The following is a 22,154-nucleotide window of genomic DNA, read 5'->3' as shown; positions in this document are numbered from 1 at the left end:
AGGTTCAGATGGAGACGATGCATTGACTGGAAGACAGTCTTTTCTTAGGGGTTCTACAGGAAGCTGATCCCGCATGCCCTCTTGCTATTAAATTACCTGGGAGCCCAGGGTGGGGATAGCGACGGAAGAAGAAGACCAAAATGACACAATTGGAAGGAGCCTGAGATGTTCCTTCGTCCTGCTTCTGGTCCAGATGGCATCTTGCACCTTCTCTCGTGGTAGAAAAACCTCTTTATTTTTAAAAATAAATTGAAAATTAAAATAAAAAATCAGAATGGTAATAATAAACACTTTCCTTTTCTCTCTTCTTAAAGGAGAACCCAGCCTTTGGGACTCTCATTTCAATGTCTCATATCCCTTTTTGGGCGGGCAGGGAGAGCCTTCTAAGTTTACCTTAGCCCTGCAGGATGTGGCTGACCCACGGCCAGGGAAGAGGGGGCTGCCTGCGGAGACTGGAAAGAGGTTCATAGGTTGTCTTTTAAAATAAATCATTTAGGGACACCTGGGTGGCTCAGTGGGTTAAGCCTCTGCCTTTGGCTCAGGTCATGATCTCAGGGTCCTGGGATCGAGCCCCACATCGGGCTCTCTGCTTGGCAGGGAGCCTGCTTCCCCCTCTCTCTCTGCCTGCCTCTCTGCCTACTTGTGATCTCTGTCTGTCAAATAAATAAATAAAATCTTTAAAAAATAATAAAAATAAATTATTTACTGCCCCCCGCTAGACACATTAGCTGAGCCAGTCGTAGAAAATCTGTTCAAACTCCCAAAGCAGGCTTCCATGCAGAAACTGGGCACCAGTGCCTCCCTAAACTCCAGGAGCTCCTGCTAGCCGGGGTACCCAGCCACCACAAGAACCCCAAACCACTTTGATCACTGGACAGAGTCAGCCCAGATCAGAAACTGCTCCTTCTTTATCCTTAAAACGACCTCTTTCAGTCCCACCAGTTTGAGAGACATCAAATCTTTTTTTAAATAGAGCCCAAACAAACTGTCTATCCCTTCTGACAGCCTCAGGAAAGAACTCCTCAAGTTCCAGTCCTGACCCCCCCCAACCATTCCCACCGAAGAATGGCCCTGTCTTTTAAATAAAAATCAATCCCTTGGTCCTCGATAAAGTCCAGAGGAAAAAAAATGTGCCATTTGGCTGCCCTCAATCCTCTGAGAACACACATCTGGCGGGGTTTTTAATAGACGCACATTCCTGCAGCCCGAGAGACGGTCCCGCTCCCCTCAGCCCTCTCCTGACCCCCGGTCCTCCCCATCCTACGCACATTCTGCACACACAGCTCAGCATGAAGCCCCGGTCCCGTCGTCTGCACCACGGACGTCATTCTTACAGACTGTTTGGGGCCGGGCAGTAAAGGAGACGATGCCCACAGGACGCTCCGGCACACACAAGTGTGAGTTGTTATGAGTATTTTTGCGGACCATGAACTTCTGGAGAGCAGACACCAGTGGGTCAGAGCTGGAACTGCCGCCTTAGTTCTGTGCCGGGCGCTCTGGGGTATTCATAAAAAAATAAAAGTGAAAGTGAAAAAAAAAAAAAAAAGTGGAAAAGTCAAATAAATCTAGCGGAAGAGGCTATAGGGTTGTTTTCCACCAGTCCCTGTTCCACCTCAAGACTGCTTCGGCTTGGTGTTGTTCTCCTAAAGGGGCGGTTATCCTCACATAACCTCCTCTCTTGCCACTCAGAAGAATTCCAATAAAATCAAACAGTAGGAGGAAAATGCTCTAAGAAAGGGAAGCCTCCCAGCATACCACCCTGCCAGGTCCTGCCAGGCCTCTCAAAAGATCTGCCCTCCTTCCTCCCCTGCCTCCTGGATGGTGTTCAGTAGCCAGCTGAATAATGAACCACCAGAGGGGATTCCAACCGGTGGCAATTAACCCTCTTCCAGCTGAAAAGAGCTTTAGCTCTGAGAGGCCCGGATCTGCCCATTCCCCTTCTCTCTTCCAGAAAACACCAACTGCTGCGGTACCACTTGGGAGGACCCCATGGATCAAAAAGAAGAACCTGGTTGATGAAACAAGACGGGCCACATGTTCAAAATTATTGAAGCTGGGCGCTGGGTACATGGGGATTCATGGTACATTTGGAAAAACATTCATGGGTATATTTGGAAAAAACAAACAAAACCTTAATTAATAATTCCATATCTTACCAAAAATAGGGCAAGGAAGCCCAAAGGATTATTCTTTTCAAATCATAAGGGGAACTCCAGGCTTGGATTTCCATTGTAAAAGAGAAGATTCAGGAAATCTCTCTGGCTCATCTGCATTTGAGGCCGGGGAGGTATTCAGGTAGTGTATGGAGTGTTGGCCTTCGTGAGTTTGGGCAAGTGACTTAACCTCTCTCAGCCTCTCCTCGGCTTCCTTACCCTCCACACTAGGTTGGGTCCCTATCTCACAGGACAGCCCCTTAAAAGGATATAAAGCCAGTGGCACTTTTACTGTACCTTGAACAGTTACCTGAGAGTACATAACAGATACTTGATAAAATTTAGTTTCTTTTCTTTCCTTGGTGAACCAAAGATATTCTGTTGTATTTTGGTATTACAAAGCTTCATTGAATCAAACTCCCAAAAGACAGCTGATGGCCAAGAGTAGATGAAACACACAGAGAAGAAAGCTGCTAGGAAAGGAACTCAAAACCCTAGATCCCTCATACTCATCAAAGACTGAAGTATTTGCAAGCACACCATTTGCCACAGGCAGGACTCAAGAGGAGACGGGGTGCCGGGCTAAAGGAGCAGGAAGGCATACCACCCTGGGCCTCAGGCAGCAGTAATGTAAGCAGGAGGAGCAACTAGGAGGGGATGCTGAGCATTTAAATACCATAATGGCTCAAATAGGTATTTGTATACAAATGTTCATAATAGCAGCATTATTCACAACCACGAAAAGGCAGAAACAAGTTGAATGTCCGTTGGCAGATGAATGGATAAACAAAATGTGGTATACCTATACAATGAAATGTTAATCCAGCTTTAAAAAGGAATGGAATTCCGATACTTGCTACAATATGGATGAATCTGGAAAACATTATGCTAAGTGAAAGAAGTCAGACATGCAAATACCGAATGATTCTGCTTATAGGAGATACCTAGAGTAGTGGAATTCATAGAGACAGAAAGTAGAAGGACAGTTGCCAGGTGCCAGGCAGAGTGGGGAATGGAGAGTTAATGTTTAATGGGTATGGAATTTCAGTTTGGAAAGATGAAAAGTCCTGAAGATGGGTGGTGGCAATGGTTGCACCGTAATGTAAATGTGTCTAATACCACTTAGCAGTGTAACTGAAAATGGTTAAAATGGTCAATTTTATGTTGTGTATTGCAGGAGCCAAGGACAGGCTGCCCCAAGATGGGGCACATGGACATGCAGATTATATAAACTGAAAACAATCAAGATCCAAAAGACTCAGGAAGAAACCTGGACCTCTGTTCCCTATACATATACAACTACCTAAAAGAATTTAGATAGAGGACCAGCTCCAGGAAGGGAGCTATCACCACAGATAACCACATTATGATATAAACTAGGTAGGGGAGACAAGGAGGAACCTAGCAAAGCCCAACTGATCAAAGTCCTCTATGTCCCATTGTTTCTGAATGGCCCAGCAAATATTTTTTTTACCAAATGTTGATGCTTTTTCATGTTTCTGTGAATTGAATTCCTTTCCTTTGAAGTACCAGACCCTACCCCTTCTCAATATACCTCATTTTGCCTGACTGTCTTTGAATTGTCATGTCTGTGTAGATTCCCTGTATGTATGAAGTTAAACTTGATTTTCTACTTTCACTCTGTTTCATGTCAACTCAATTCTCAATCTAGCTAGAAGAATCTTGAAGGACACAGAAAAATTTCTTCCTCCCCAACAGTATATTTTACCACAATGAAATAATAATGATGATGATGATAAAACAAAAGGAAAAAATATCATAATGATAGCATCCCGGCTTTAGTTTGTATCCCTTTTTCCCAAGAGATGGAAGTATCCCTAAAATATCCTTCAAATCTGTCCACTTACAGAGATGGGTCAACAGGATCCCAGAAAGATGATGCAAATATCAGCAAATTCTTAGCACTTTGTCCTTTCTACCAAGTTGGCACCTAGGATCGCTGCCACCATGTAAGAATGCTGCACACGTGGATATCTAGAACAAGCAAATCAATGTACAGTGACCAAAAGCTGCCGGCTTGTTGCCTGGGGCCAGGGGCAGCGGGGAGACTGCCTGCAGGAGGGATGTGGGCATTTTCAGGGGTGATGAAATAGTCTATAACTTGATTGGAAAGGTGGTCACATGGGTATATGCATATGTCAGATCTCATCTGACTGTGCCCTTAAAATGAATACATTTTATTGAATGTAAATCATACCTCAATACAGTTGATTTTAAAAGTGAAAAAAATAAAAACACTAAGAGCTCGGGTGAGAGACTGGCACACTTTGGGAGTAATTTAGAAGGCAGATTTTAAAGGCTTAGGATGGAAGACAACACATTCCAAATGACTGTATTTACCAGGAGATCTCCACGGAGTCTGAAGGGCCTGCAGAGCCCTTCCCCCCTCCACCTCTCCCCCAACCCCAGAATTTCAGAGTCAGGCAAACAAAGACTCACGCCATCAGACCTCTCCTCGAGCTGCTGGAATTTGAGTTCCAAATGCTCCTCAGAACTAGTTAATCACATCCTGTCTTGGTTGGGGATTTGTGGAGGGGGGAACAGGACAGCTGGGTCCTACCATTGGCTCTTGGTGTGTGCTTAGGCCCATTACCGTGTCACTTACAATGTCCTCCCCTACAAAAAGCCCCCAGCAGGGGAGCTGAGGGGCACAGGGAGAGAGAAAGCCCTGAGAACAGCCCGGAGCCTGGAGACGGGGAGCAGCTATTCCGGCGGGATTTTAGAGGTTTCTGGCTCTCAGGCCTCCGGTCTGTCTGCAAACATTTTGCAGAATATTCCCTCACAGACTCTTTTTTAGGGAGGAGAAGCACTTTATTTTTTAAAGATTTATTTATTTATTTACTTACTTACTTACTTGACAGAGAGGGAGAGAGAGCACAAGCAGGGAGAGAAACAGAGGGAGAGGGAGAAGCAGGTTCCCCGCTGGGCAGGGAGCTGGGCAGGGAGCCCGATGTGGGGCTCTACCCCAGGACCCCAGGATCATGACCTGAGCTCAAGTCAGACACTTCACCAACGGAGACACCCAGGTGCCCCTTTAAAGCAACTTTTTTTTTTCTTTTAAGATTTTTACTTATTTATTTTAGGGAAATTGAGAGAAAGAGAAAGCATGTGAAAGAACCATCCACTTAACTGACTGAGCTACACAGGTGCCCCCACAAGAAGCACTTTAACTTTCTCATACTGTATTATTCAGGCCCCTCCAGATTCCTCATTCTGATTTTTATTCCCCTTCTTCCAGCAAAATAGAGTCTATTCTCTGGCATGTGTGATCTGTGGGAAACTGATGGCTTTAGCAGTGTGACCACATCCACCCGGGAGGCTGACAGACAGAGGTTCAAGGCAGGGGTCTCCCCTCTTCCCTTCAGAGATTCACAGCCAGGAGAGGGGAGGTTAGGAAGAAGGGAAATGAATAGGACACTTGGTTTTGTTCAGGGTCAGAAATCCAGCTCCAGATGTGTCTGCGTTAATATCCACCTTCCTCTAGAGGATACATGATTCTAGGAAAAACAGACCCACACTCAAATCCTGACTCCCCCACTCAATCACTGTGTGACCTTAGGCAAGTCGCTTAACCTCTCTGTTTCCCCTTCTACTGATAGAATGGGGATTGTGGTATCTGGCTCAGGTTATTGAAGAGACTGAGTGAGGAGATGTATCAAAAGGCTAGGGTAGTGACTGGGGACAGACAGAAAGCATTATGTCACCCTCCCCCACTCAACCTCCTCATTTTGGCCCTGCTTCATCGGAGCAAAGGGGAAAACTACCTCTCCTTTTCAAATATGATCATCTCTGTGGGGCAGACTCTATCACAGGGCCCAGCTTTAAGCCTCATATAGCAGAAAGAGAATATGCAGCATTCACTCGGAAATGAAAACGTGGGTCCCGCCGTACTTCTAAATGTCAACAGATGTTTGCTGTGGGCATGTGAAGTGTCCTTGGAGCCCAGAGAAGTAGAAACTGGACGATGTTCAGCCCAGGGACAAGGCAGAGGTACGAGAAGGAGAAGCCTGCTGGCAGAGAGAGGGAGGGACCTGGGGCAGAGGCACACAGGACACAGGACAGGAAGCCAGAACGGTGGGGAGGAGGAGGTGGGTGCGGGAGGCTGGGCTGGCGGTGCAGCAGCTGGACCTGGGAAGCCTGTTACAGGGCGTGGGTGGGGGCAGAAGAAAGCCCTGACTCGATCCCAGGACCCCGTACACTGGGTAATGGCTGAGCTGTGAGGAAGACCTGCCAAGTCAAACATGTGGAATAAACCAGAAGCAAACTCTTACTTCTGTAGACCTCAAAATAAATGGAGCTGAATACAGCCCAGGGGAGCCGAAGTCCTGGACCTTGAGCATCCGGCCTCGTACTGGCTCCTGCGGCCGAAGGGCGCCGCCAAAGGACACAGCTGTGCTACTTAACCTGAGCCAAGGCCAGGAGCAGAGGACCGAGCTACTAGCACTTGCTGAGGCCACCTGCCCGACGCAGGCCTGCGCCGCAGTATAAGACCAAGCAGAGCGGTGTGGGGGAACCCAAGTAGCCGCGTGGCCCGGGACAGAGGGGTCTTCCTCCTTCCTCCTGTGCTAAATGAAGTCATGGATTTGTTCATTTATCTTCACAAAGTCCAAGAGACTATTAATGTCACACTTGACAGCTGAGGAACCGGGGAGGTTGAGCAGCTTGGGGTGGAACTTGGGACAGGAAGCCAGGCAGCCTGATGCTGGAGGCCTCGAGTCTGATGGTCCCCCACACGCCTCCTCCCTGCAGCAGATCAAGGAGGGAGACAACACCCCCCACCCTGCGTATTCCTCTCTCTGCGGCTGTCCCCTGGTACAGATCCCCATGACAGAGGACAAGAAATGGGGTGAGTAGCCCCGCAGTTGCCCAGATGGCTCACTGGTCCCAGCTCCGCTTGGAGAGCCCCCAGCGGTGGTCCCTAAGCACGCCGAACTCAGAAGCCTGCCTCCTCTGGAAGAGGGTGGTTCCGGGAACAGAGTTCCAGCAAAGCCAGGGATTTCTCTCTGGGTAAATGAGGCACATCTGACGGGAAGGCCAAAATGAAAAGCCTATTAACCCACGTGCTGCTCCAGCGCTCCCGGGGCGGGGTGGGGGCAGCCGTGGCCGGGGCGGGGGGGCTTCCCTCTCGTGGCTTCCTCTCCCTACTGGAGAATTCTCAGAACTGTCCCCCACCCCAGCCTTTTTTCCAGACCCCAAATCGCAGCTGGGTGTGTGGTGCACCCAGAGGCTTCCAGTTGGTTATGCTCTGGGCCACTGAGGCACGGTCCAGCCCGTCTCACAGGGAGGCTGCTGACAGAAGATCCCTCCAGTGGTCCTCAATCCAGAGCCCAGCCTGCAGGAAGGCCCCTCCTGAAGCGCTAGACGCTTCTCAAAGATCTCCAAGGAAGATTCCACATGGCCCTTCTCACTGCCAGGAAGTCCTCCTCTGCATCTGACTTCAGCCCTTCTTGTCACCTCCAAAAGAAAGCATCTCTTGCCTTCTACGGGGAGGCAGCCCAGCACAAGAGCTCAGGAGAATGGGGCCTCGGGCTGGGGAGGATGACTGGCTTGGTCACGGTCAGTGTGACACCGGGCAACATGCTTAACTTTTCCCGGTCTCGGTTTCCTCGATTCTAAAAGGACAGTAGCCCAGGTTACAGGAGACAACAGACATCAAGTGCTCAGAGGAGAGCCGATCCCGGGATAAGCTCTCAGTGAGCCGTCGCCTGTGACAGCTGCGATGGCTTTCCCATCCCTGGGAGAGGCCCACTTGCCTACCCCACCTGGTACACACCGGGCTTGTCTTCTTGAGAGGCGCGTGCCCACGGCATGACTCAGCCTGTCTGCCTCTCTGAGGAAGACCCTTGTCTCTGTTCCTGGACCTTCCTGGAACATCCCATAGCAACGGACAGCCACGTAACAGTCAGTAGGAACCCCTGAGAATCTTGGTAGAAGATGCTGGGTCATTCCTGCAGGCCAGGTGCCCAGGTGGGTGGACTGCAGTGGGGTCGAACACACACACACACACCCCCACTCCTGCCCTCCAGCTGGTGTGCCAGCTCTGATGCCCTGTACTAGTAGAGCATCCTGCCTGGCCCATAAATCCCAGGAACGGTGCTCCTAGGAGCAGGCAGATGCTACTAGAAATAGTCACCACCTCTTCAGACTGTGGGAGGGGAAGGGAAGCGAGTGCCCACAGCATCTGCAGGAGTGGAGAGCCCAAGGAGGACCTACAGTTCTCGGCAGGGCCACCTCCTCTCCCCACTGCCCTGCAACCAGGACCGGGATGGGCCACCCAAGGGTGCATGTGCTCAAGGAACCTGCACTGTTTGTTCTGTGCACTTGGGGGAAGGGAGTGGCCTGCACAGCTCCAGGACCCTGACACTGCCCTAGGGAAATTTGGGGAGATTGCCCCTTCTGGTTTGAGCCTTCAGTAACCTAGAATCAGCCCATTCTGGCTGGAATACAGACTCAAACATTCCTGGGTTAAGTAGGGTCACTGAATCCTCAATCCAAACAAAAAGTTCAAGTCACTGGTCCAAGGGCTGCCGCAGGGAAGCACAGGAGTGCAGGAGAGACAGTCCCTGCTACCAGCCTCCTTCTCCCCTCCTGATCAAAGCCAAAACAGCATAAACAGCTCCTCAGAGCTGGCTTGAGATGGAAACATGTCCCAAATCAGGGGAGTTCCAGGCCAGAGCCACTTGCAAAAGCCAAAGGGAGCACCATTAGCTTCTAACAGAGCCCGGTGACCCAGGCCTGCCTGGGCCATGGCATCCCTCTTGTTTTGGTTCAACCCTAAGTGGGAGGGAATCCAGACTCCCTGAATCAAAACCTGCTCTGCATCCCTAGAAGCCAGCAGAGGGCAAAATGGCCTGCTCTCACTTCTTCCCAACTAGCAGCTTTTGCATCCCTGGCCTGAGAACCAGAGATGCCAAGACTGAGCCGGACAGGCTCTGCTGGAAGGAGAGGGCTGTTTGGGGATGGTGGGGCCCACAGCCAAGGGCTGAGGGACAGAAAGGGAGGGGCTCAGGAGGGCTAACCAGAGGGACAAGTCACAGAGTCAATGCGGGCTTTGCAATCAGCTGCACAGCCTGAGATCCTGCTCTGCCAAATGCTCCTCGGCCTCTCACTTACCCAGACACCTTCAGACCAAAGCTCCCCTGCATAGCCTTGCCAAGGCACAGGAGCCTCATCCCTTGCCACTCTTCCTCTGAAATTGAAGCTAATCCCTTCTCAGTGCTTCTCTCCCTTCTGGCCTGCTTCCTTCGTGTTCCACATCCTCACACCAAACTGCTGGCTCCCTGGCTTGGAAGCTTCTCGCAGCCCTTGCCCACAAACGCAACGCCAACACCCTCAGGAAACAAGGCACCATCGCAACACAGGCCGCTTCGGAGTCCCGGAGGGCCAACGTGGAAGGACTCACCCGGAAGGAGGAATGGGGTGGGGACAGGAGGCCGGAAGGAGGGTAGAGGTGACCAGTCTACCTCTCTCCTGAACGTGTCGTGCTCCAGTTCCCCCAGTGTGTCCTCAGTCTCCCTCCCTGGGACAGGTGGAGGCGGAAAGCTAGGCATCTCTCAGGACCCAGGCCATTCCAACGGGCAGACGGAGGCCTGAGCACAGCCCCAGCTAGACCTTCCCCCTGGATGCTGGGCTCAGAGCAGACACAGCAGCCCTGCCCTGGGGGGAATCAAAATAATTCCTGGCTTCCCTGCTCCTTGCCACCTCCCACTTGCCACCTCCCCAGCCCTCAGGGGCATAAACAGGGCTTTATTATCTCAAGCCCACCACGTCCTCTGAAAGTGCTGTGAATGGAATCCCACACAATACTCTTGTTTATTAATAACCACTCAGCCCCCCGCCCCCTGCCCAGGCTTGCTCATTCGCTCACTGCCGGGTCCCCCTCATGCATAATGGAGGACTTATGTGGTCCATGACACAAGCCAGGCTGTGCTGCTCAGGCTCCGAAGGGATAGACAGACAGAAGTACCAGGCTGGGCCAGGCTCCCCAAGGCAGGGGTGGAAGGAGGAGCAGACCCCCCGGTTAAGACCGGAAGATGGAATCTTCTGTGGGAAGTATCGCCCCCGCATACGCACACCCTACTCGAACCCAAGCTGGCATGGCAGCAGGTCGTACAAAAATTATTTGACACCCACCCCACCCAACCAAAGCCCCACAAAGGATGAGGGCTCTCCCAATGTCAACTTCAGCCCATTGGTCCACTTCTGCTCTAGGACCTCAGGACAAAACTCTCTTGTGCTCTACAGCCCGTCGCACATTTGACTGTCACCCCGAGTGTACCCTCGCCTTCTGTCCAGCATCCAAGTCTTCCCAAGACTACGTATCTCCAGTCCCTTCAGCTGCCCCCTGTGCAAAGCCTTCCATTCCCAGCACCATCCTGTTCCCCCTATGATGGCCAAACTTCTGAGGGTCAGGCTTTCTCTTAGAGTGTAAGGCCCAACCCTCCTTTTTTGCTGGTAATGAGCAGACCTTGTTAATGTTCTTCTGGAGGGAAATCTGAAAATGGATCTAAAAGTCTTAAAAAGGTTTATGCCCTGGGTTGCCTTGGTGGCTCAGTCCATTGAGCAACTGACTCTTGATTTTGATTCAGGTCATGATCTCAGGGTCATGGAACTGAGCCCCGTGTCGGGCTCCAGGCTCAACATGGAATCTGCTTGAGATTCTCTCTCCCCCTCTGCCCCTCCCCCAGCTTGTGCTTTCTCCCTCTCTCTCAAAATAAATAAATTAAATCTTTTTAAAAAAATGTTTATGCCTTGTTTCATAAAATCTACTTCTGAGAGTAGCTCTTGGGTAAAAAATTAAGGATAATGAGAATATGTTAGTCACACAAATCATCAGAATATTGCTTGTAATAGCAAAAAGTTAGAAAAAATCTAAAGAGACATCACTAGGGGAAATGATGAGCTATGCCATGTCCATGACGGGAAGCGGTATGTGAAAATAAGGGTTTTGGAGCCAGACGACCTGGGTTCAAAATCTGGTTCTGCCATTTACTGGCTGTGTTACTTTGGGCAAGTTATTTAGCCTCTCTGTGCCTCATTCTCTTTATTTGTATAATTGGGGTAATGATAGTATCAGCCTCAAATTACAAAATTCAATGAATGATAATGTCTGACATATACGGTAAATACTGAAAAAAATTGGATTCTTATTACTATCATAAGTGATGAAATACTATATAGTTATTAAAACAAAATAAGATAGAACAATATTTTAATGATATGAAAGATGATTCAGTGAAAAGACCAGATTACAAAAACGGAGAAAGAATGGTTCTCTTTGGGTGGTGAAATGATGGGCGATCTGCATTTTTTCCCTTTTACTTATATATTTTTCCCAAATTTTCTGCAAAGAACATAAGCTACTTCCATGAATAAGAAAAGCATGTGCGACAGTCTGGTGTAATTCCCAGCACGGAACACAGGCCAGCCCTGGTTCCAGATGCCGCCCTTCCTCTGGGGAAGCTCCGCGTATATCACCTTGCAGCTTCTGACTGAACTTCATGTCCACAACGCAGCCCCCTGGCCCTGGCTCCCTCCTGCCCCACACAGTGCCCCCCACCTGGCTTTCTCCCAGGGGCTACTGTTGAGCCATTTCTCTTGTCTATAATGAACATGGGTTAGTGGACTTGGTAAGACCGTGGGAAGGATAGCTGAGAAAGGACCAAGCAGAGCAGAAGGTGTCAGCGCTTTGGTTCAGAGCCAGAACCCCAGGATGGAGGCAGAGGGAGTCCGTTTTCCATACCAGCAGGATAAGAGAGGGGCTAAGGGAGAGACCAGATTTATTCCATCTTGAACAGGAATAAAAAGAGGTTAGATTCTGAGAAAAACGGGCAAGATTTAGATGGGAGGGTCAACCCAGAGGACAGGGCTGCCCCACTGCTCTGAAGTTCTCCTGGCTTCTGGAGGCTTCTGTGGAGGCAGCCATATGGGCCAATCCCTCGAACCAGCTATGTCACAGCCCCCCGTCTCAAGTGAGGGAGACAGCCCCAGTGCATGATGGGCAGTGGGGAAGGGCTGGGAGCTAGAGGGGAGGAACACAGTAGGGAGCAGGGAGAGCAGCTGGGGGCTGGTCAGCTTGAATGTGGGTCACATTTGCAGAGGACGGCCCACCAGCACAGGATGGCTGTGGCTGTGCAAACAGCTGGCGTGCCTGTGGGAGAGCTCCATCTCATCCCAGGTCCTAGGCGGGACTCCCCTCCCCCACCCCCTGCAGGCTCACCCCCTGCCACCCACTGCCCTCCCCTGGGAGGACTGGTGTGCCAAGCTCCGCCCACCCGCTCTGTCATACACAAGAGATCAGCAATACAGTGATCTGGGGGATGGTTGACCTTGCCAGACTGCGGTCAAGGGACTGCATACAGGAATCAAGGGGACAGCGTGGGGCTGGGTGGGCCGAGGCCCTCAGACAGCAGTTCTTAACTGGCTGTTGACTGTCCTGGCGAAGGGTCTAGTTTCCTCTCTGTGTGCATAACCCTCACCTCCCGAGATGGAAAGTGAATTCTATTATAACAGGAAACTTGCAGCATTTTATCCAAAGGATTGAAACAGAACCGCATGTGGCCCGTTGTCAGAGGAGCTGTAGACATCCTGGTACTGAGTGGGAGAGCACATCAGAGCCCGTCCAGCGCTGAGGCCCCATAGTTTCTATCTCGTAGGCATGAGTTACGTCATTAGTGTGGTTCAATACGTGCAGGTACCTGTCTTAGTGAAGCTACTGGTGTTGCAGCCCATGTACGTGACGTTGACTGAATGTCTCCCTCCATTTACAGGATGGCATCATTCCGTTTGTGCCTGTGAGAGTGTGTGTGTCTGTGGGGGGGAGTGTCTGCTCAGTAAGTTCTTACCTATGGCTATGTGTTTTGATGTGTGGGTCTCTCGGTCTCAGTGCGTGTGTTAGCCCTGGTTTCTGTATGTATGTATATCTACCTTGATATGTGTACTGTGTCTGTGCTTCTCCTTATGTGCGGGTCTATGTGTGCAGGGCAGAAGCAGGAGAGGTCGGGGCATTCCCACGGTCTCCCTGCATTACCAGAACTCTCTCCAGTAAGGACAACACTAAATGACTCGTCCACCTACAAACCCTGCAGGAGCTCCCTGGTCCTGCAGAAGAAAACCCACCTCCCCACCGCGGACATCTAGGAAACTCATCAACATCCAGTAATCTGACTACACTTGCTTTTCTCCAAAGGCCTGGAATAGCCCACCCCAACCTCTGCTTTTTAGGTTTCTTTTCCTGGAGTTCCCTAATTCCATTTCTTCTCAACAGAATCCTACTCATCCTCTAAGGCTCAGGGCCAGTGCCACCTCCTCTAGGAAGCCAATTCTGCCCTTCGGCTGGACATGAACATCCTGGCCTCTGGCTTCCAAAGCACATTATGTACATCCCTCACAAAGCACACACCTTGTCCTCCTGTCACTGCAACGATGTGTGCAGTATTTCTTCCCCTACAGGATGACAAATAACATAGTTAGCGACTTCGTCCTGACTTTTGCAGGTCCCAAGATGCCTGGTTCCATATCTGGTACACAGGGTCCTGCAGTAAAAGTCTACTGAACTACATGACTTGAGTTTGGCTAACCAGCAAGCTGACCGTGGAAAGAGCAGTCACTGCCCTGGGCAAGCACAAGACACAGGGCTGAGAGTCTCCAGCCCTAGTGTGCTGTAGGGCTAGGAAAAGCCACTTACCCTCCTTGGACTCAGGCTCTGTGTCTGAAGGGGCCTCTTCTGGGAGCAAATTCCAAAGGTCAAACGGGACAGCTCTGCTAGCTTCGTCCTTCTTGTGAAGCAGTTTCCTAAGAACTGCTCTCAGGGACAGAGCCTCATCTCTCCAAGAGCCTCATCTATAGGGACATTCATGTGCCTGACTGCTGCAGCCAGGAACCATAACCAGGTCCAATGACCAATTTTCCTTTAGCACCTTAACAGGCACACTCCCAGTCCTAAGGTTCTCTTGCATAGGCTCGGTTTTTGTGCTGTAAAGATGCAGCTCACTAGACAGATCTCCAGCCTCTGGAGCTGAACAACTCCCTGACTGCTGTTGATGGGGCACAGAGCAAGTAGCACTTTCCAAGACTTGGTGCCAAGAGAAAGATCATCTGAACAAGGAGATGTGGACGCTCACGTTGCCCCTGAAAAACACAGCAGTGTCACACTCATAACTTGGGGCAATCTACCAGAAAGGTTAAAAATTTACAGAAGAATTGAGATGACCAAATGTGGTACAACTGGAACTCTCACAGATTGCTAGTAGAAGAATAAACCGGCTCAATCGCTTTGCGAATCAGACAGCACATACTAAAGCTGAACATGCTGGTGTGGTATGACACAGCAGTATCTCTGGATAGCAGTTATAGATCCATAAAAAGATATGTTCAAAAATGATTATACTCAAATACATAAAGAATCAGAAGAGGCCCTAAATAGCCAAAACAATCCTGAAGAACAACAAATCAGACTCGCATTTCCTGATTCCAAAATTTACTATAAAACTACAGTAGTCAAATCAGGGTAGTACTAGCCTGAGGACAGACATACAGACCAGGGGAATAGAACTGAGTCCCATACATCTATGACCAATTGATTTTTGACAAGAGTGTTCAATGTGGAAAGAACTGTTTCTCCTCAAGGGAGAAAGAACAGTTTCTTTAACAAATGATGTTGGGATTGCTGGATTTACACATGCAAAACAACTGAATTTGGACCCCTACCTCACACCATAAAAAAAAATTAACTCAAAATGGATCAGTCAACAGCCTAACTATAACAGCTAAAGCCATAAAACTCTTAGAAGAAAACAGGTAAATCTTTATGATCTTGGGTTTGATAATAGGTTCTTACATGTGTCACCAAAAGCATAAGCAAAAAGAGAAAAGAATCAATTAACTGGACTTTGCCAAAATTTAAAACTGTACATCAAAAGACAATGGAAAGACGACCTGAAGAATGGAAGAACATATCTACAAATCATACATCTGGTAAGTATTTAATATCCAGGATCTGCAAAGAATCCCTAAAACTCAACAACAAAAAGACAAACAACCCAAATTTAAAAATGGTCCAAGAACTTGAGTAGACATATCTCCAAAGAAGATAAACAAATGGCCAACACACAAATCTGACAGTTCCTCAAAAAGTTAAACATAAAGTTACTATATGAGCCGGTAATTCCACTCCTAGGCATACACCCAAAATCATGGAAAACAGGGATGCAAACACGTGCTTATAGACCAGTATTCATCATTGCATTATTCACAATAGCCAAAGGGTAAAAACAACCCAAGTGTGTTGGGGGGAGTCAGAGTGGCTAAACAAAATGTGGTATATCCATACAATAGAATGTTATCCTTTCACAAAAACAATGGTGTTCCAATACATGCTTCAGTATTGATGAATCTCGAAAACACTATGCCAAGGGAAATAAGCCAGACACAAAGGACAAATCCTGTATGAGTCTAAGTAGAGGAGCTACCCAATGTAGTCAAATTCATAGAGACAGAAAGTAAATTAGAGGTTACCAGGGGCTGGGGAGCAGAGAATGCGGCATTGTGCTTGACAGTGAAAAAGTTTCTATTTGGGATGATGGAGAAGTCTGGAAATAGATCGTACTGATGGTTGGATAACATTGTGAATATACCAAATACCACTGAATTGTATGTTTTAAATTGTTCAAATGGCAAATTTTATACACACACACACATAAACATAAATACATATATAAAATATATACTATATATAAATATGATATATATATTTACTGTAATAAAGTTTTTTAAGAAGTCACTACAACATCTTTTGCTGCTTTGCTGTCAAATTCATCAATATTGGACCCCAAAGAAATGATTGTGGGAATAAATGAGACAAAGATATGAAACAGGTTTCAGAAGTGCTGTTTCCCCAGAGGGGCTATTCTTCAAACCTTGGAACGAGTTACTGAGGTGACAGAGTGAGAGAAGATCTATTCTTGACTCTGAAATCCCCTTCCCAGGCCTGGGTATAAAGTGGGGACAGTGTCAGCAGCCTCCAGCCTAACTCTGAAATCCTCTAAGAGCCAGACGAGCGGCTCGGACTCCCCACCTTCCCTCTGGGACTCTCTAACAGCCTTTAGTCTCACCTCCTTTGCTGCTGACTTCAGCTTTTGAACAAGGAGGGAAAACACCTCTACCCAGTAGGTCAAAGAGACTCAGGACATTGGCCTAGGGGCTTTGCCCAAAGCTTCCTTGCCAGATTTCCAAAGCCGGCTACAATATTTAACCTTCAAAGGGAAGCCCTGGTCATGAAGTCTACAGCAAGAGATAGGCTATTTAATAAACTCAACTCACCAACACAGCTGTTCACCTGGACATCTCACCAGCCTCCCTCCTCCTCATTGTCCCTGAAGATGGAGAACACCCCCTTCCTAGCCAGGTAGATGACTGTAATGACCTGTATTCTAACCTTTGTGAAGATGGGGATGCTGTTCTAACCCTATGGGCTCCCCCACTGACCTCCTCCCCAGAAGCTGGGCAACACTATTTTTTTTTTTTTTAAAGATTTTATTTATTTATTTGACAGAGAGAAATCACAAGTAGTCGGAGAGGCAGGCAGAGAGAGAGAGAGAGGGAAGCAGGCTCCCTGCTGAGCAGAGAGCCCGATGCGGGACTTGATCCCAGGACCCTGAGATCATGACCCGAGCCGAAGGCAGCGGCTTAACCCACTGAGCCACCCAGGCGCCCTGGGCAACACTATTTTGAGTTAACCATCCCACTGAACGCTCGGGCTATAATTTGAACTTCATCTTCTTAAAATTCCTAAAACGCGTATCTTTCTTTGATTTCCTGGAGGTGTACATAGCTCAATAACCATTCACATTATCTTTTTAGTGTATGCCCATAAAGCCTTTTGAGTGATCATTTAAAATAACACACCAGAATTTATACATTTAAATGAGTGCCGCCTCTTTCAAAGCCGTCCCCTTGGGAGGCTATATCCATATTCCAACAATGCGCCCGCCCATGCTTAGAACATTTCTGTAGCTTCTCTTTTGGAAGGACTTACAAAGCCTATAGCATATTCTTTTGATGGGCCCCCATGGTGGCAAATTTCCATCCCATGAGGGTAGATTTGATTTTTTTCCCCTAAGTTCAAAGATCGAGCCAAAAATGAAAAAGACAGTGTGTGATGCAGTTGGGAATACTGTTTCATGTCAAAAGCAAAGAATGATTATCAAGGAAAGACCTCTGAAGACTATTCCTAGGGAGGATGAAACAAGGTTCTGTGCACTGGCTCCTTTGCAGGAACAAATGTGCAGCGGGGACAGCCCATGTGTGGGTGCGCAAGATCTGGTAACATCATTAGACACAATCAGAAACCACCCCGATGTCACCAATAGACCCACTTGCTGTGTCCACTCATGTCACTGTGTCTTGACCAGGGGCTAGGAACCAGAAACTTTCCTCTAGTGGCTGCTGAATGTCATAGCCTGGAGAGGACATAAGAAGCAAGTTTCCCCCTCTCTCGAAAGAAGACAGGGTCTGGGAAAAAAAAAGTGGGGGAGAGGTATATGTCTGGGGGTGGGGCAATTGGTTAAGCATCTGACTTCAGGTCGTGAGATTGAGCCCCACGCTGGGCTCCGTACTCAGCATGGAGTCTGCTTAAGACTCTCTCCCTTAGGGCACCTGAGTGGCTCAGTCAGTGAAGCATCTGCTCGCAGCTCAGGTCATGATCTCAGGGTCCTGGGACGGAGCCCTGTATCACGCTCTCTGCTCAGCGGGGAGCCTGCTTCACCCTCCTCCTCTCCCTCTGGGTTCTCTCTCTCTCTCTCTCTCAAATAAATAAATAAAATCTTTAAAGAAAAAAAAAAAAAAAGACTCTCTCCCTTCCCCTCTGCTCCTCCCGCCCAAACAAAAAAAAATTTTTAAAAGAAGAAGACAGAGTCTGGCACATCCAAAGAAGTGGGTGAAGTCTGGGGGTTCCTCCGCAAGATAACCGTTAAGTTATCACGTGACCCAGAAGTTCCACTCCTAGGTATATACCTAAAACAACTAAAGACGGGTGCTCAAAGAAAACCTTGTAAACAAACGTTCGTAACAGCACTAGTCACAAGAAACAGCCCAAATACCCACCCACAGACGATGGAGCAAGGAAAAGCCCACATATTGTGAGATTCCGTTTATATGAAATATCCAGAACGGGCAAGTCGGCAGAGATACAATGGAAGAGATCGGTGGCGGCTTGGGGCTGGGGGGAAGGGAGGATGGGGAGTGACTGCTTCAAGGGCAGGGGGGTTCTGTCTGGGGTGAGGAAAGTGCTCCGGAACCAGACAGTGACAATGGGGCACGACACTGTGAATGGACTAAATGCCACTGAATTGTACACTTTCAAATGATGACAAAGGCAGACTTCATGTTACGTGTACTTTATCACAAAGACGAAGGAGAAAGCAGCAAGCAGAGTTTCCATGCTCGTTCCCGGCAGGAAAGCGGTACGCAGAGGGCAGGGGTGCAGGGGTGCCGGCCCTGGTTGCGAGCGCTGTCAGGCAGCAGGGTTGAGGCCTTCACAGGGAGAAGAGCCGAGGTGTGGTGCAGGGTGACTGGCTCACACACCAGGGACAATCAGCCGTGTGCCCTGGCCCTTCCCCACAGCTGTACTCTCAAGCCCACGATAAACCCTTCTCCACGAGGACTCAACAGAGCCATGTGTGGACAAAGATGCCCTATGGGGACAGGCAGGGACAGTTCCTGAGATCAAGCCAGCGGAGGCCATTTCTAACACAGCTGGTCTTCCTGTCGACTCTCATCTCTGCCCGCAGCACCAGGACCCTGTGATGAAGGCATCACTGCCATCCCTTCCGGGTCATCAGGGCTGTGAGCCTCTGGGCTGGGGAGGGGGCAGGGAAGGAATGTCCTTTCCCTGGAGGTAAGGCTCTTCTCTCCACCAGCAGCGGCTTGTCATGAGGGCAACCCAGGTCACACTCCTCCACAGGGCCCTGCCCCTCCTTCCCCAACTCCCCAGGAGGGCTCCCAGGGGGATGCTCCCCAGGCCTCTCTGCATCTCTGGCTCCAGGCTTTGCGGGGGAAACTCACACCCCAGCCAGGCAGCTGAGGCTGGTCCCCAACCACCCGGCCCCCTTGGCAGCCTCTAGCTTAAGGGTATGTTCTCCTCATCTTTGTGTGGTTGGATTTACAAATTCAGAGAACAGAGAAGAAGACGCTTAGCAGCAATTACAAGACTAATAACATTAAGTTCTAAATGGTTATTACAGGCCCAGATCCCTTATTAGTCATGACAGCCAGTGAATTAGGGAAGCAGTGAATAGTAATGCGTATGAAAAATAACTTTAAAAATTCAAAGGTCTCAATCTCAGAGGCTCCGTGCAGCTGCTGGACCTGAGGGCCAGTCTCTGGGAAAGACTGGGAGAGAGAGCCCAGCCGGAGCCTGCGACGTGTAAGGACCGCTCCTGACTCACGGGCCTCCCTCCCACCTCTCTTTCATTCATTCCACAGCAAAGCACAAGTGTTTACTGAGCACCTACTATGTGGCACCTTGGCGCTGAAGGTACAGTGGAGAGGACGGACGTGCCGGTTGGCTGCCTGCTCCTGGCGTCTTCCTGCCCACCGAGGCCAGGAGGAAAGAATGAAGGTTCGGCTGCTGTGGTCAAAGATGGCAGAGCCAAGAAGGATTCACGGGGGTGGGGTGGGTTGTGGAGGCTGGGGGAGGCCCTGCCCAGCCGCCCTGCTGGGGTGGATCTCCATGGGGACGGTGGCACCGAGCGCAGTGATGGGGTTAGAAGACAGTGCCTTCGACCTGCTAGCAGAGGCGGAGTGACAGCTGTTAGAAGACAGTCAAACAGGCTGCCAGGAGAAGCAGTGCTCTGAGCGCCTGCGGCGAGACGCCTGGTGGGCTCTGGTGGTCGGGGAGCCAGGGCGTGACCTCTGGAGGGAGTCAGGCTTTGGCCCCGGTCACCCACCTGCCCAGAGCCACACAGGGCTGGGGAAGGAGCCACTACAGCTGTCCAGACCCCAGAGTCTGGCACGCTGCAGGCCACAAAACAGCTCCTGAGACACACACAGGAAAAACCGAGGGAGGGAGAGAGGAGCCGGAGGAGAGGCAGCTCTGAGAGGCAACTGTCAGCCCGACCACCAGCAGCTGCCCGTTGCCATGACAACACCCTCCTGCGTGGCATCCAGGAATAAATTATTGATCGTGGACACTGCTTCCCCGCCTCCCCGAAGCCCCCAGTGCCCTCTTGGCCGCCACCACTTCTCTCCCCTCCTCCACCTGTTCTGTATTTGCCTGGAAGCTTGTCCCTCTGAAACCAAAACAGAAACCCAGAAGGATCACAAGCCCCCCCGCAGCTCCCAGTCTCCTCCCGGCCTCGCTGTCTCCCTCGCCATTGTGGACCCTTGCTGCTCTGTCCACCCCCGCTCTGGGTGGAACGGGGGCCCCCCACCCCCAACTCATCTGCTGAAGTCCTAACTCCCAGCACCTCAGAACATGACTGAGTTGGGAGACGGGGTATTTCAAAGCGGTAATTAAAATTAAGGTGACTGAGGTCATTAGGGTTGGCCCAAATCCAATGTCCCTGGCGTCCTTATGTGGAGGGAAGATCCAGACAGAGATGTGTCCAGAGGGAAGACCATGTGAGGACACGGGGTAAGACAACCCTCTACAAGCCAAAGAGAGAAGCTTCAGAAGAAGCCGACCCTGCTGATCCTTTGATCTTGGGACTTCCAGCTTCCAAGACTTTGAGGAAATAAATTTCTGTTGGTTTAAGCCACCCAGTCTGTGGTCCTTTGTTATGACGGCCCAAGCCAACTAATCAATACCCCACCCAAGCAGGCCCTCTGAGAGCCTGCTGTCATTCTGTGCGGTGCCCAAATAGCCCGGAACACATCATCTCAGCAGCAGGGACAGAGGACTGTGAGGTCACTGGTCTTCACACACAGTGGGCTTCAGGGGCCTGGGGCTGGTAGGCAGGGCACGTGAGAGGCAGGCCAGCTCAGCTGGAAAGCAGCCAGGAGGCCTGGAGCTGGGGAGTCAGGGGCAGGGGGTGCAGGAAACTGTGGTTCTGGGTTCCTCCGCTCGGGAGGACCGGAGCACACTCGCCCCACTCCTCGGGGCCCCACTCCAATCCCTACCCTATGAGAATCCACAGCTGAATGAAGGCAGGACGTGTGTGAGACATGGGATGAGAAGGGCTAGAAGCAGCCAAGGCCCCTTGCCCAAGGTGGGTGCACGTCAGGGCCTAGTCTGAGAAAGAGGGAGCACCCGTGATCCGGAACCCAGTACAGAGGGGAGATCTGTAAGTCACTCGATAAGCACTGGGGGAGGATGTGGAGGAATCCTCCTGCGTGGCTGCTGGGAACATTAAAAAGGTGCACCTGTGGGGAGAACAGTTGGGTAGTTCCTCACAGATTAAACACAGAATGACCCTAGGGTCCTACAATTCCACTACCACGTAGGCACCCGAAAGATTGAAAACAGGTACTCGGATAAGCATGGGTGCACATAACACACATTTTCACAGCAGCACTATTCACAAGAGCCAAAAGGTAGAAAGAACCCGAAAGTCCATCAGTAGGTGAAGAGAGAAACAGCCTGTGGTCTATCCCCACAATGGGATAGTATTTGGCCATAAAAAGGAACGCAGTCCCGACACCTATTACAACACGGATTAGTGAAAACTAAGTGAAAGGCGCCAGACACAAAAGGCCTCACAGTGTATGATTTCCTCCCTACGAGATGTCCAAAACAGACAAACCCATACACACGGCGCGTGCGCGTTTGCTGGCGGGGGCGGGGGGGGGGCAGTGGGAGCAGAGGAAGGGGACGGGGAGCAATGGTCTGACGGATATGGGGGTGATGAACACGTTTTGAAACTAGACAGAGATGGTGGTCCCACAACACTGTGACTCTACCAAAGGTCACTGAACTCTTCACTTTAAAATTATGAATCTTATGTCATACAAATTGCACCTGAGTAAGTTTTTTTAGGCTAAGCA

At 49.9% G+C, this 22,154-nt stretch overlaps 1 protein-coding gene across 21 annotated transcripts in view; it reads right to left on the bottom strand.

Annotated features, from left to right (window-relative positions):
• The window catches only part of NFASC (neurofascin), a 174,416-nt gene that overhangs the window by 127,289 nt on the left and 24,973 nt on the right, over positions 1-22,154 (bottom strand). The window contains exon 1 of one of the 21 annotated variants that reach the window (XM_032318213.1): positions 9,577-9,595. The exons of the other annotated variants lie outside the window; for them this stretch is intronic. The gene's annotated coding sequence lies outside the window, so the exon portion shown is untranslated. Of the gene's footprint in view, positions 1-9,576; positions 9,596-22,154 lie in introns of those variants that run through there. 21 annotated transcript variants of the gene reach the window in all.

The sequence above is a fragment of the Mustela erminea genome, chromosome 17, assembly GCF_009829155.1.
Source record: "Mustela erminea isolate mMusErm1 chromosome 17, mMusErm1.Pri, whole genome shotgun sequence".
Lineage (NCBI taxonomy): Eukaryota > Metazoa > Chordata > Mammalia > Carnivora > Mustelidae > Mustela > Mustela erminea.
This window is presented reverse-complemented; position numbering and strand designations above follow the sequence as displayed.